This window comes from Nerophis lumbriciformis, linkage group LG06, assembly GCF_033978685.3.
Source record: "Nerophis lumbriciformis linkage group LG06, RoL_Nlum_v2.1, whole genome shotgun sequence".
Taxonomy (NCBI): Eukaryota; Metazoa; Chordata; class Actinopteri; order Syngnathiformes; family Syngnathidae; genus Nerophis; species Nerophis lumbriciformis.
Window position 1 is genome coordinate 59,089,992 of NC_084553.2, and position 11,712 is coordinate 59,101,703.

Genomic DNA, 11,712 nt, shown 5'->3' on the forward strand with positions numbered 1-11,712 from the left:
TAGACTGAACAATGACTGCATGAGTGGGGTTACAAACAAAAAAGGTTTAATAATTAAGTGAAAATTAAGAGTAAAACACCTTCCAAACTGTTTGAGACGCCTCGTTTAAACAAACACTGTGCAGCTTGTAATGATGTAGACTGAACAATGACTGCATAAATGGGTACACAAAAGGAAAAGGTGTAACAAAGAAGTGAAAATTAAGAGCAAAACACCTTCCAAACTGTTTAAGATGCCTCATTTAAACAAACACTGTGCAGTTTGTAATGATGTAGACTGAACAATGACTGCATGAAAAGGGATACAAACAGAAAAGTTGTAAGAATGAGGTGGAAATTAAGAGCAAAACACCTTCCAAACTGTTTAAGACGCCTCATTTAAACAAACACTGTGCAGCTTGTAATGATGTAGACTGATAAATGACTGCATGAATGGGTACACAAAAGGAAAAGGTGTAACAAAGAAGTGAAAATTAAGAGTAAAACACCTTCCAAACTGTTTAAGACGCCTCATTTAAATAAACACTGCTGCTTGTAATGATGTAGACTGAACAATGGCTGCATGAAAAGGGATACAAACAGAAAAATTGTAAGAATGGGGTGAAAATTAAGAGTAAAACACCTTCCAAACTGTTTAAGACGCCTCATTTAAACAAACGCTGTGCAGCTTGTAATGATGTAGACTGAACAATGACTGCATGAGTGGGGTTACAAACAGAAAAGTTGTAAGAATGAGGTGAACATTAAGAGCAAAACACCTTACAAACTGTTTAAGACGTCTCATTTAAACAAACGCTGTGCAGCTTATAATGATGTAGACTGAACAATGACTGCATGAGTGGGGTTACAAACAGAAAAGGTTTAATAATTAAGTGAAAATTAAGAGTAAAACATCTTCCAAACTGTTCAAGATGCCTCATTTAAATAAACACTGCTGCTTGTAATGATGTAGACTGAACAATGACTGCATGAAAAGGGATACAAACAGAAAAGTTGTAAGAATGAGGTGAAAATTAAGAGCATAACACCTTCCAAACTGTTTAAGATGCCTCATTTAAACAAACTCTGTGCTCCTTGTAATGGTGTAGACTGAACAATGACTGCATGAGTGGCGATACAAACAGAAAAGTTGTAACAATGAGGTGAAAATTAAGAGCAAAACACCTTCCAAACTGTTTAAGACGCCTCGTTTAAACAAACACTGTGCTGTTTGTAATTATGTAGACTGAACAATGACTGCATGAGTGGGAATATAAACAGAAAAGTTGTAGCAATGAAGTGAAAATTAAGCGTAAAACACCTTCCAAACTGTTTAAGATGCCTCATTTAAATAAACACTGCTGCTTGTAATGATGTAGACTGAACAATGACTGCATGAAAAGGGATACAAACAGAAAAGTTGTAAGAATGAGGTGAAAATTAAGAGTAAAACACCTTCCAAACTGTTTAAGACGCCTCATTTAAACAAACACGGTGCTGCTTGTAATGGTATAGACCGAACAATGACTGCATGAGTGGGGTTACAAACAGAAAAGTTGTAAGAATGAGGTGAACATTAAGAGCAAAACACCTTCCAAACTGTTTAAGACGCCTCATTTAAACAAACACTGAGCAGTTTGTAATGATTTAGACTGAACAATGACTGCATGAATGGGGATACAAAGAGAAAAGTTGTAGCAATGAAGTGGAAATTAAGAGCAAAAAGCCTTCCAAGCTGTTTAAGACACCTTATTTAAAGAAACACAGTGCTGCTTGTAATGATGTAGACTGAACAATGACTGCGTGAAAAGGGATACAAACAGAAAATTAAGAAGTGAAAATTAAGAGTAGAGCACCTTCCAAACTGTTTCAAACGCCTCATTTAAACAAACACTGTGCTGCTTGTAATGATGTAGACTGAACAATGACTGCATGAATGGGGATTCCAACAGAAACTGTTTAAGACGCCAAACATTGTGCTGCTTGTAATAATGTAGACCGACCAATGAATGCATGAGTGGGGACACAAACAGAAAAGGTGTAACAATGAAGTGAAAATTAAGAGCAAAACGCCTTCCAAACTGTTTAAGATGCCAAACACTGCTGCTTGTAATGATGTAGACTGACCAATGACTGCATGAATCGTAAGAGACGTTCCTAACCGTCACTGTGTCCACTGACCATTTTTATGACACAGGGATGGCATTGTGATTGATTATTGCGCTGCACATATGAATTGACATGTAGACTGGCCAATGACTCCATGAAGCGACACGACAACCAACCACTGTAGTTTGTGCACTGAAAGTGGGAGAAACATGCCAGCCAATCACTGCGCCGCTTGTAACGATTCACATCAATGCATTATGACTGACATGCAGACTGACCAATGACTCCATGGAGTGGAAGAGGCATGGCAGCCAATTGCTGTAATTTGTATAATAATTGACATGTGGATGGACCGACGACTGTGCTACATGTAATGATTGACATGTTGACTGACCAATGACCTGACCATGGTGGCGAGATTAACCAAATAAGGTACATTGCCTAACGATTCACATTTCGACCAATCAGTGACCGCATAAAGTTGAAGAAACATGCCAGACTGGCCAGTGACTGCATGGAATGAAAGAGACATGGCAACCAATCACTGAAATGAGTGTAATTAAGTGGGAGGAACATGCCAGTTAATCACTCTACATACTGTGACCGACATGCAGACAGGCCAATGACTCCATGGAGTGGAAGAGACATAGAAGCCAATCGCTGTAATGTGCATAGTAATCGACATGTAGATCGAACAGCAACTGTGCCACATGTAACGATTGACATGTTGACTGACCAATGACATGATCAAGGTAGCGAGACTAGCCAACACAGTACATTGTGTAACAATTCACATTTAGACCGATCAGTGACAGCATAAAGTGGGATAAACATGCCAGTTGATCACTTGTAATGGATTGACATGCTGAACTATCGATGCACAATGATTGACATGTAGACGGGCCAGTGACTGCATCGAGTGTAGGAGACATTGCAACCAGTTGATGGATTTTAGGGTAATAAAAAACATGCAAATTGACCAATGACTTGATAAAGTTGGAGAGACTTACACATCAATCACTGTATTAAACATGATTGGTATTGAGACTGATCAATAACTGATAAAGTTGAAGAGACTAATACAACAATCTCTACAATAAGCATGATGATTGACATGCAGACTGACCCATGACTTGATAAATTTGAAGACACTAATACCACAACCACTACATCTAGCATGATGATGACCAATGACTTGATAAAGTTGACGAGACTAATACCACAATCACTACATCAAGGATGATGTTGACCAATGACTTGATAAAGTTGACGAGACTAATACCACAATCACTACATCAAGGATGGTGTTGACCAATGACTTGATAAAGTTGACGAGACTAATATCACAATCACTACATCAAGGATGATGTTGACCAATGACTTGATAAAGTTGACGAGACTAATTCCACAATCACTACATCAAGGATAATGACTTGATAACCAATGACTTGATAAACTTTTAGAGACTAATACCACAATCACTACATCTAGCATGATGTGGACCAACGACTTAATAAAGTCGACAAGACTGATACCACAATCACTACCTTAGCAATAGTGGTTGACATGCGGATTGACTGATAACTTGACGAGCTTAATACATCAACACTACATTAAGCATGATGATTGACCAATGACTTGATAAAAGTTGAGGAGACTAATAGACCCACCAGTACATTGAGCATGATAGGCTACATGCAGATTGACCAAAGACTTGATAACGTTGAAAAGACTAACACACCAATCACGACATTGAGGTTAATGGTTGACATGCTGACCTACCAATGACTTGATACATTTGAAGAAACGTATACATCAATCACTGTATCAGTCATGATGATTGATATTGAGACTGATCAAGGGCTTGATTAAGTTGAAGAGACTAATACACCAATCACTACAATAAACATGATGATTGACATCCAGTTTGACCAATGACTTGATCAAGTTCAATAGACTAATACACCAATCACTACAATAAGCCTGAGGATTGACATGCAGATTGACCAATGACTTGATAAAGTTGAAGAGACAACTACACCAATCTCTACGATAAGCATGATAGTTGACATGCAGACTGACCAATGACTTAATGAAGTTGAAGAAACGTATACATCAATCACTGTATCGGGCATGATGATTGATATTGAGACTGATCAAGGACTTGATTAAGTTGAAGAGACTAATACACCAATCACTACAATAAGCATGATGATTGACATCCAGATTGAACAATGACTTGATAAAGTTGAATAGACTAATACGCCAATCACTACAATAAGACTGAGGATTGACATGCAGATTGACCAATGACTTGATAAAGTTGAAGAGACAACTACACCAATCTCTACGATAAGCATGATGGTTGACATGCAGACTAACCAATGACTTGATCAAGTTGAATAAACTTATACATCAATCACTGATTCGGGCATGATGATTGATATTGAGACTGATCAAGGACTTGATTAAGCATGGTGGTTGACATGCATGCAGACTGACCAATGGCTTGATTAACTTGAAGAGACTAATACCACAATCACCACATTAAGCATGATGGTTGACCAATGACTTGATAAAGTTGGCGAGACTAATACACCAATCACTACATTAAACATGATGGTTGATATGCAGATTGACCAATGACTTGATTAACTTGAATAGACTAATACCACAATCACTACATTAAACATGATGGTTGCTGTGCAGATTCACCAATGACTTGATAAACCTGAAGAGACTAATACCACAATCACTACATTGAGAATGATGATTGACCAATGACTGATACACCAGTCACTACATTGAGCATGATGGCTGACATGCAGATTGACCAATGACTGGATAAAGTTGAAGAGACTAATACACCAATCACTACAGTGAGAGTAATGCTTGACATGCAGACTGACCAATGACTTGATGAAATTGAAGAAACCTATACATTAATCACTGTATCGGGCATGATGGTTGATAATCAGACTGATCAATGACTGTTAGAATCGCTGTGGTAAAGTAACGATTGAAATGGTAGACTGGTCAATGACTGCTAGTCACATGCCAGCAACAAGCTGGCTTCTGTACGCGTTGTCACTTGTAATCAATGTGTTAGCGTTTCACTCGGCAATGGCCGCTAACTTCTTTTTACACTTGTAAAAAAAAGTAACAATAAGAAGACGAGTGTAGAAGTAAACGGCTCTTAATATCACTCCGTTGTTTTCCAAGAGAGTGTTTTAAAAGAGTGTTCTATTTTTAAACATGAGTGAAGTAACACGACTAGAAATGAAATATGTTGATAAGTTACGAAAGAAAGAAAACAAAGCATCCTTCACTGGCTGGGGAAAACCTGTCAACAACACACACACACACACACACACACACACACACACACACACACACACACACACACACACACACACACACACACACACACACACACACACACACACACACACACACATTCTTGTATTTCTTACCTTCTTGAGATCTCCGAATAATGCCTGCCTCTTTAGGACCATATTTTGGCAGTGTTATAATAAAAGTCGTCATTCTACTCAACGCAAGTTAAAACTTTACAAGAAAAACTGAACATGTGTGCAATACTATGATAAAATTTGGAATTTTACTCAAAGCAGTCGCAATTTTACAAGACAAAGCTTAACATTTTGGCAATTTTATGAAACGAGTCGTAATTTTACTCAATAAAAGTCACAATTTTATAAGAAAATGTAAAAATGTTGGCGACACTATAATAATAATCGGAATTTTACTTGGCAAAATTATGACAAAAGTCATAATTTTTCTCCAAAAATTTCACTATTTTACAAGAACAAAAAAAACAATTGGCAATATTGTGATAAAAGTCAGGATTTTATATGACAAATGTCGCCATTTTGCATTCAAAAGTAATAATTTATCATTAAAAAAAGTAATAATTTTACAAGAAAATATTGCAATAATACATAAACAGAAATAATAAGAAATTGTTTCCAATTTTATAAGAAAAAAGTCGACACATTGTGAGGAAAAAGTCTGCTTTTAGTTAATTTTTTTTTGTTGTTGAATTTTTTGTTTGTAATTGGTTTTTAATCTTCATTATTTATTACAGTATGTCTCTATATAATTGTTTTTTTGTTTAATTAATTTTGGCCAAAGGGGGCGCATTTCAATTTCTTACACACACTTGTTATTACATATGTTGGCCAGAAGGGGAGCACTTCAAATTTTTACACACACACTTGTTATTTCATATGTTGACCAGAGGGGGAGCACTTTTTAAACCGACACACAGTCAATTTGCAAAAGCCCTCCTTTTTGGGACCACCCTCATTTTGATAGATTTCACCACCAGGGGTGCAAATGAGACATTCTCTATTAGATGCAATGGTTTTCCGTACTGGGACTATGATTTATGTATTAACTTGTTCACACCTCCTCATATGGAAGCTACTTTTTTTGTTGATGTCTCCAGAAGGTAGAAATACAAAAACAAACACACACACAAACACATTCTTGTATTTCTTCCCTTCATGAGACCTCCGAATAATGCTTGCCTTAAAAGCTTGTTGTGAAAAATTAGTTGGAATTTCACAAGAAAAACTTAGAATTTTGGCAGTATTATAATAAAAGTCGTCATTTTACTCCATGCAAGTTAAAATTTTACAAGAAGAACTGAACATTTGTGCAATATTATGATAAAAGTTAGAATTTTACCAGAAAAAGCTTAACATTTTGGCAATTTTATGAAACGAATGGTAATTTTACTCGACAAAAGTCACAATTTTATAAGAAAACTTAAAAATGATGGCGATATTATAATAATAATCGGAATTTCACTTGGCAAAATTATGACAAAAGTCATAATTTTTCTCCAAAAATGTCACTATTTTACAAGAACAACAAAAAAAATTGGCAATATTGTGATAAAAGTCAGGATTTTACATGACAAATGTCGCCATTTTGCATTCAAAAGTAAAATGTTTACAATAACAAAAAGTAATAATTTTACGAGAAAAAATTGCAATATTACAGAAACGGAAAGAATATGAAAAATTGTTTCCAATTTTAAAAGAAAAAAGTCGACACATTGTGAGAAAATTACTGTTTTAGTTCATTTTTTTGTTGTTGAATTTTTTGTTTGTAAATGTTTTTTAATCTTCATTACTTACTTCAAGTTATTACAGTATGTCTATATATACATTTTTTTTTTGTTTAATTAATTTTGGCCAAAGGGGACGCAATTCAATTTCTTACACACACGTGTTATTACATATGTTGGCCAGAGGGGGAGCACTTTTAAAACCGACACACAGTCAATTTGCAAAAGGACCACCCTCATTTTGATAGATTTCACCACCAGGGTGCAAATGAGACATTCTCTATTAGATGCAATGGTTTTCCGTATTGGGACCATGATTTATGTCCTAACTTGTTCACTTCTCCTCATATGGAAGCTACTTTTCCTTGTTGATGTCTCAAGAAGGGTCTAAGTACAAGAACAAACACACACACACGCACATTTTTGTATTTGTTACCTTCATGAGACCTCCGAATAATGCCTGCCTCTTTAGGACCACCCTTTCTAGATATATAAAGATTTGTATTTACAACATTATTAATACATACATCCTATGCAAATATAAAAAAGCTTGTAGTGAAAAATGAGTTGGAATTTCACAAGAAAAACGTAGAATTTTGGCAGTATTATAATAAAAGTCGTCATTTTACTCAACGCAAGTTAAAATTTTACAAGAAGAACTGAACATTTGTGCAATATTATGATATAAGTTGGAATTTTACTAGAAAAGGCTTAACATTTTGGCAATTTTATGAAAAGAGTCGTAATTTTACTCGACAAACTTAAAAATGTTGGCGATATTATAATAATAATCGAAATTTTACTTGGCAAAATTATGACAAAAGTCATAATTTTTCTCCAAAAATGTCACTATTTTACAACAACAACAAAAAAAATTGGCAATATTGTGATAAAAGTCAGGATTTTGTATGACAAATGTCGCCATTTTGCATTCAAAAGTAATAATTTTACGATAAAAAAAAAGTAATAATTTTACATTAAAAAAAAGTTATGATTTTACGAGAAAATATTGCAATATTACAGTAAAGGAAAGAATATGAGAAATTATTTCCAATTTTATAAGAAAAAAGTCGACACATTGTGAGAAAATGACTGTTTTAGTTAATTTTTTTGTTGTTGAATTTTTTGTTTGTAATTGTTTTTTAATCTTCATTATTTACTTCAAGTTATTACAGTATGTCTCTATATAATTGTTTTTTTGTTTAATTCATTTTGGCGAAAGGGGACGCATTTCAATTTCTTACACACACACGTGTTATTACATATGTTGACCAGAGGGGGAGCACTTTTAAAAGCGACACACCCTCATTTTGATAGATCTCACCACCAGGGTGCAAATGAGACATTATCTATTAGATGCAATGGTTTTCCGTATTGGGACCATGAATTATGTCCTAACTTGTTCACACCTCCTCATATGGAAGCTACTTTTCCTTGTTGATGTCTCAAGAAGGGTAGAAATACAAGAACACACACACACACACACACACACACACACACAATACGCACGTATGAAGGAAATTGTCTAATTTGGCAGAAGGTGGAGGGAGGATAGTTTACTGGAAGCAGTCATATTCAGGACTTGAGGAGAAATGAACTTTTCTTGCTTACAAATGACCACAATTTCTTCAGGCTGATTCGTCTTCTTGACACTTCCTACAGAGTGGGAGCCAAAAAGAAGGTAATGCGGATGGAAGTAAGTCCTCTACCATGGAATCGGAGCCAAAGTACAACACAACGTATTGCTCAACCTTTCCAGCTTGAACATTCTTACAGGAAAATAAGAAATAGCAGTAAACATATTACTAATAAACCACTCAGCAAAAGTTTAAGACAACTCACAATTCATTTTTTATTACTTTTTTTAAAATGACAGTAATATTAATACTAATAAAAACAATTCATCATAAAACCATTTCTAGTTCATGTGCGGAATGTAATCATTTACTTGCAGACTGACCAACGACTGCATTAAGTAGAAGAAGCATGCTGGCCAATCACCTTACACTGTGTAATCGTTGACATGTCGACTGACCAATGACTGCATTAAGTAGAAGAAACATGCAAGCCATATAATATACACCTGTTTAATCATTGACATGTAGACAGACCAATGACCGCATGAAGCAGAAAAAGCATGCCAGCCAATTAATGTACACTGTGTTATCATTGACATGTAGAATGACCAATAACTGGATAAAGCCGAGGAGACATGCCAGCCAATTAATTAACACTGTGTAATCATTGACATGTAGACTGACCAATGACTGCATTGAGTGGAAAAAACATGCTAGTCAAATAATGTACACTGTGTAATCATTGACATGTAGACTGACCAATGACTGGATAAAGCAGAGGAGACGTGCCAGCCAAATAATTAACACTGTGTAATCATTGACATTTAGACTGACCAATGACTGCATGAAGCCAAAGAGACATGCCAGCCAATTTATGTACATTGTTTATTCATTGACATGTAGACTGACCAATGACTGCATGAAGCAGAAGAGACATGTCAGCTTATTAATGTACATTGTTTATTAATTGAAATGTTGACTGACCAATGACTACATAAAGTGGAAAACATACCAGTCAATTGATGTATACTATGTAATCATTGACATGTCCACTGACCAATGGCTGCATTAATAAATAATAATAGATTTTATTTGTAAAAAGCAATTTACATTGAGTAAACAACCTCAAAGTGCTACAGTGTATTAAAAAAAATAAAAATAAAAAGATCATAAAAAATAAAATAAAAATAAAAACTAGAACAGCCAAATAGCTAGAACTAGTATGCATATATCTAAAAAAAAAAAGGCTTTTTTAAAAATAAGGGGTTTTAATCCTTTTTTTAAAAGCATCCACAGTCTGTGGTGCCCTCAGGTGGTCAGGGAGAGCGTTCCACAGGCTGGGAGCGGCGGAGCAGAAAGTCCGATATCCCATTGCTGCATTAAGTGGGGGGGGGGGGGAAAGCCAGCCAATCACCTTACACTGTATATTCATTGACATGTAGACTGACCAATGACTGCATCAGGTGGGAAAAACATGCCAGCCAATGAATATACACAATTTAATCATTGACATGTAAACTGACTAATTATGTAAGAAACATGCCAGCCAATTAATCAATGACGTGTAGACTGACCAGTGACCGCATAATGCAGAAGAGCCATGCCAGCTAATTCATGCACACTGTGTAATCATTGACATGTAGACTGGCCAATGACTGTATTAAGTAAAAGGGACAAGCCAGCCAATCACTGCACACTGTGTAATCAATGCCATGTCGACTGACCAACACAGTGCAGCACATAGTGGTTGACGTGTAGACCGACCAATGACTGTTCTGCATAAAAGGTCATCATTGAACACAAAACTGAGGGTTGTTGGCCAAGCAAAAACGCTATTTGTTATTAAAAAGCAACAACACGATGAACATATTAGACCTTTTTACGACACAAATGGAAAGAAGTGACAGTCAGGAGAAGGCGCAGAAGAGACGTAGGTCTTTTTTGACCATTTTTTTTTTGCTGGCGAGAAGATGGAACACACGCGCTACAAAGGCTTTATCTGCCTGGCGTTTGCCTGAGTTTCATATAGTAGGAGTGAAATATGGCGGCAGTAATGCATGCGAGCGTTTACACAGACAGACGGCTTGTAAGCCCTTCAATAAAACACAAGGACTTATTGCATCATGCTTCAGTCTTTCTTTCTTGCTGAAAAAGCTGCAAGTTATTAACTCCGTTGAGCCTTCGACACTTTTTATTGCGCTGAAAATCCACGTTATTTTTCACTCGCTTCACGACGACCCGGCTTTGTTTTTTTTCTAATGACTAAATGGAAAGAAACAAAAGGCGCTTTGTTGTGTCGCTTTTTAGAGGTCGCATTTGACATGTTGTCAGGCCTCAGCTTGATGCAACAAACAGGAAGTTGGACTTACTTCTGCATATAAAAAAAAATACAAATGGACTACAAACAACGCAAAGAAACTACAAAAACACAAATAAAGTACAAAAAAAACAATTAACTAAAAAAACACAAATTAACCACAAAAACATTAATAAACTACACAAATAACAAATGAACTACAAAAAACACAAATGAACTACATACACACAAATAAACAACAAAAAAGATGAAATACAAAAAACAAAAATGAACTACCAAAAAAATTAATTACAAAACATAAATTAACTACACAAATATAAAATAACTACATAAACAAAAATGAACAACAAAAACACCAGTTAAACACAAAAACGTTAAACTAAATAAATGATAAATGGGTTTTACTTATATAGCGCTTTTCTACCTTCAAGGTACTCAAAGCGCTTTGACACTACTTCCACATTTACCCATTCACACACACATTCACACACTGATGGAGGGAGCTGCCATGCAAGGCGCTAACCAGCAGCCATCAGGAGCAAGGGTGAAGTGTCTTGCTCAGGACACAACGGACATGACGAGGTTGGTACTAGGTGGGGATTGAACCAGGGACCCTCGGGTTGCGCACGGCCACTC

At 35.8% G+C, this 11,712-nt stretch overlaps 1 long non-coding RNA gene across 1 annotated transcript in view; it reads left to right on the top strand.

Moving 5' to 3' along the window:
* The window catches only part of LOC133608936 (uncharacterized), a 73,808-nt gene extending 64,810 nt beyond the window's left edge, over positions 1 to 8,998 (top strand). Inside the window, exon 3 of the long non-coding RNA XR_009815647.1 lies at positions 8,815 to 8,998. This is a non-coding gene — a long non-coding RNA (uncharacterized lncRNA). The remainder of the gene's footprint in view (positions 1 to 8,814) is intronic.
* The last annotated feature ends 2,714 nt before the right edge of the window (positions 8,999 to 11,712 follow it).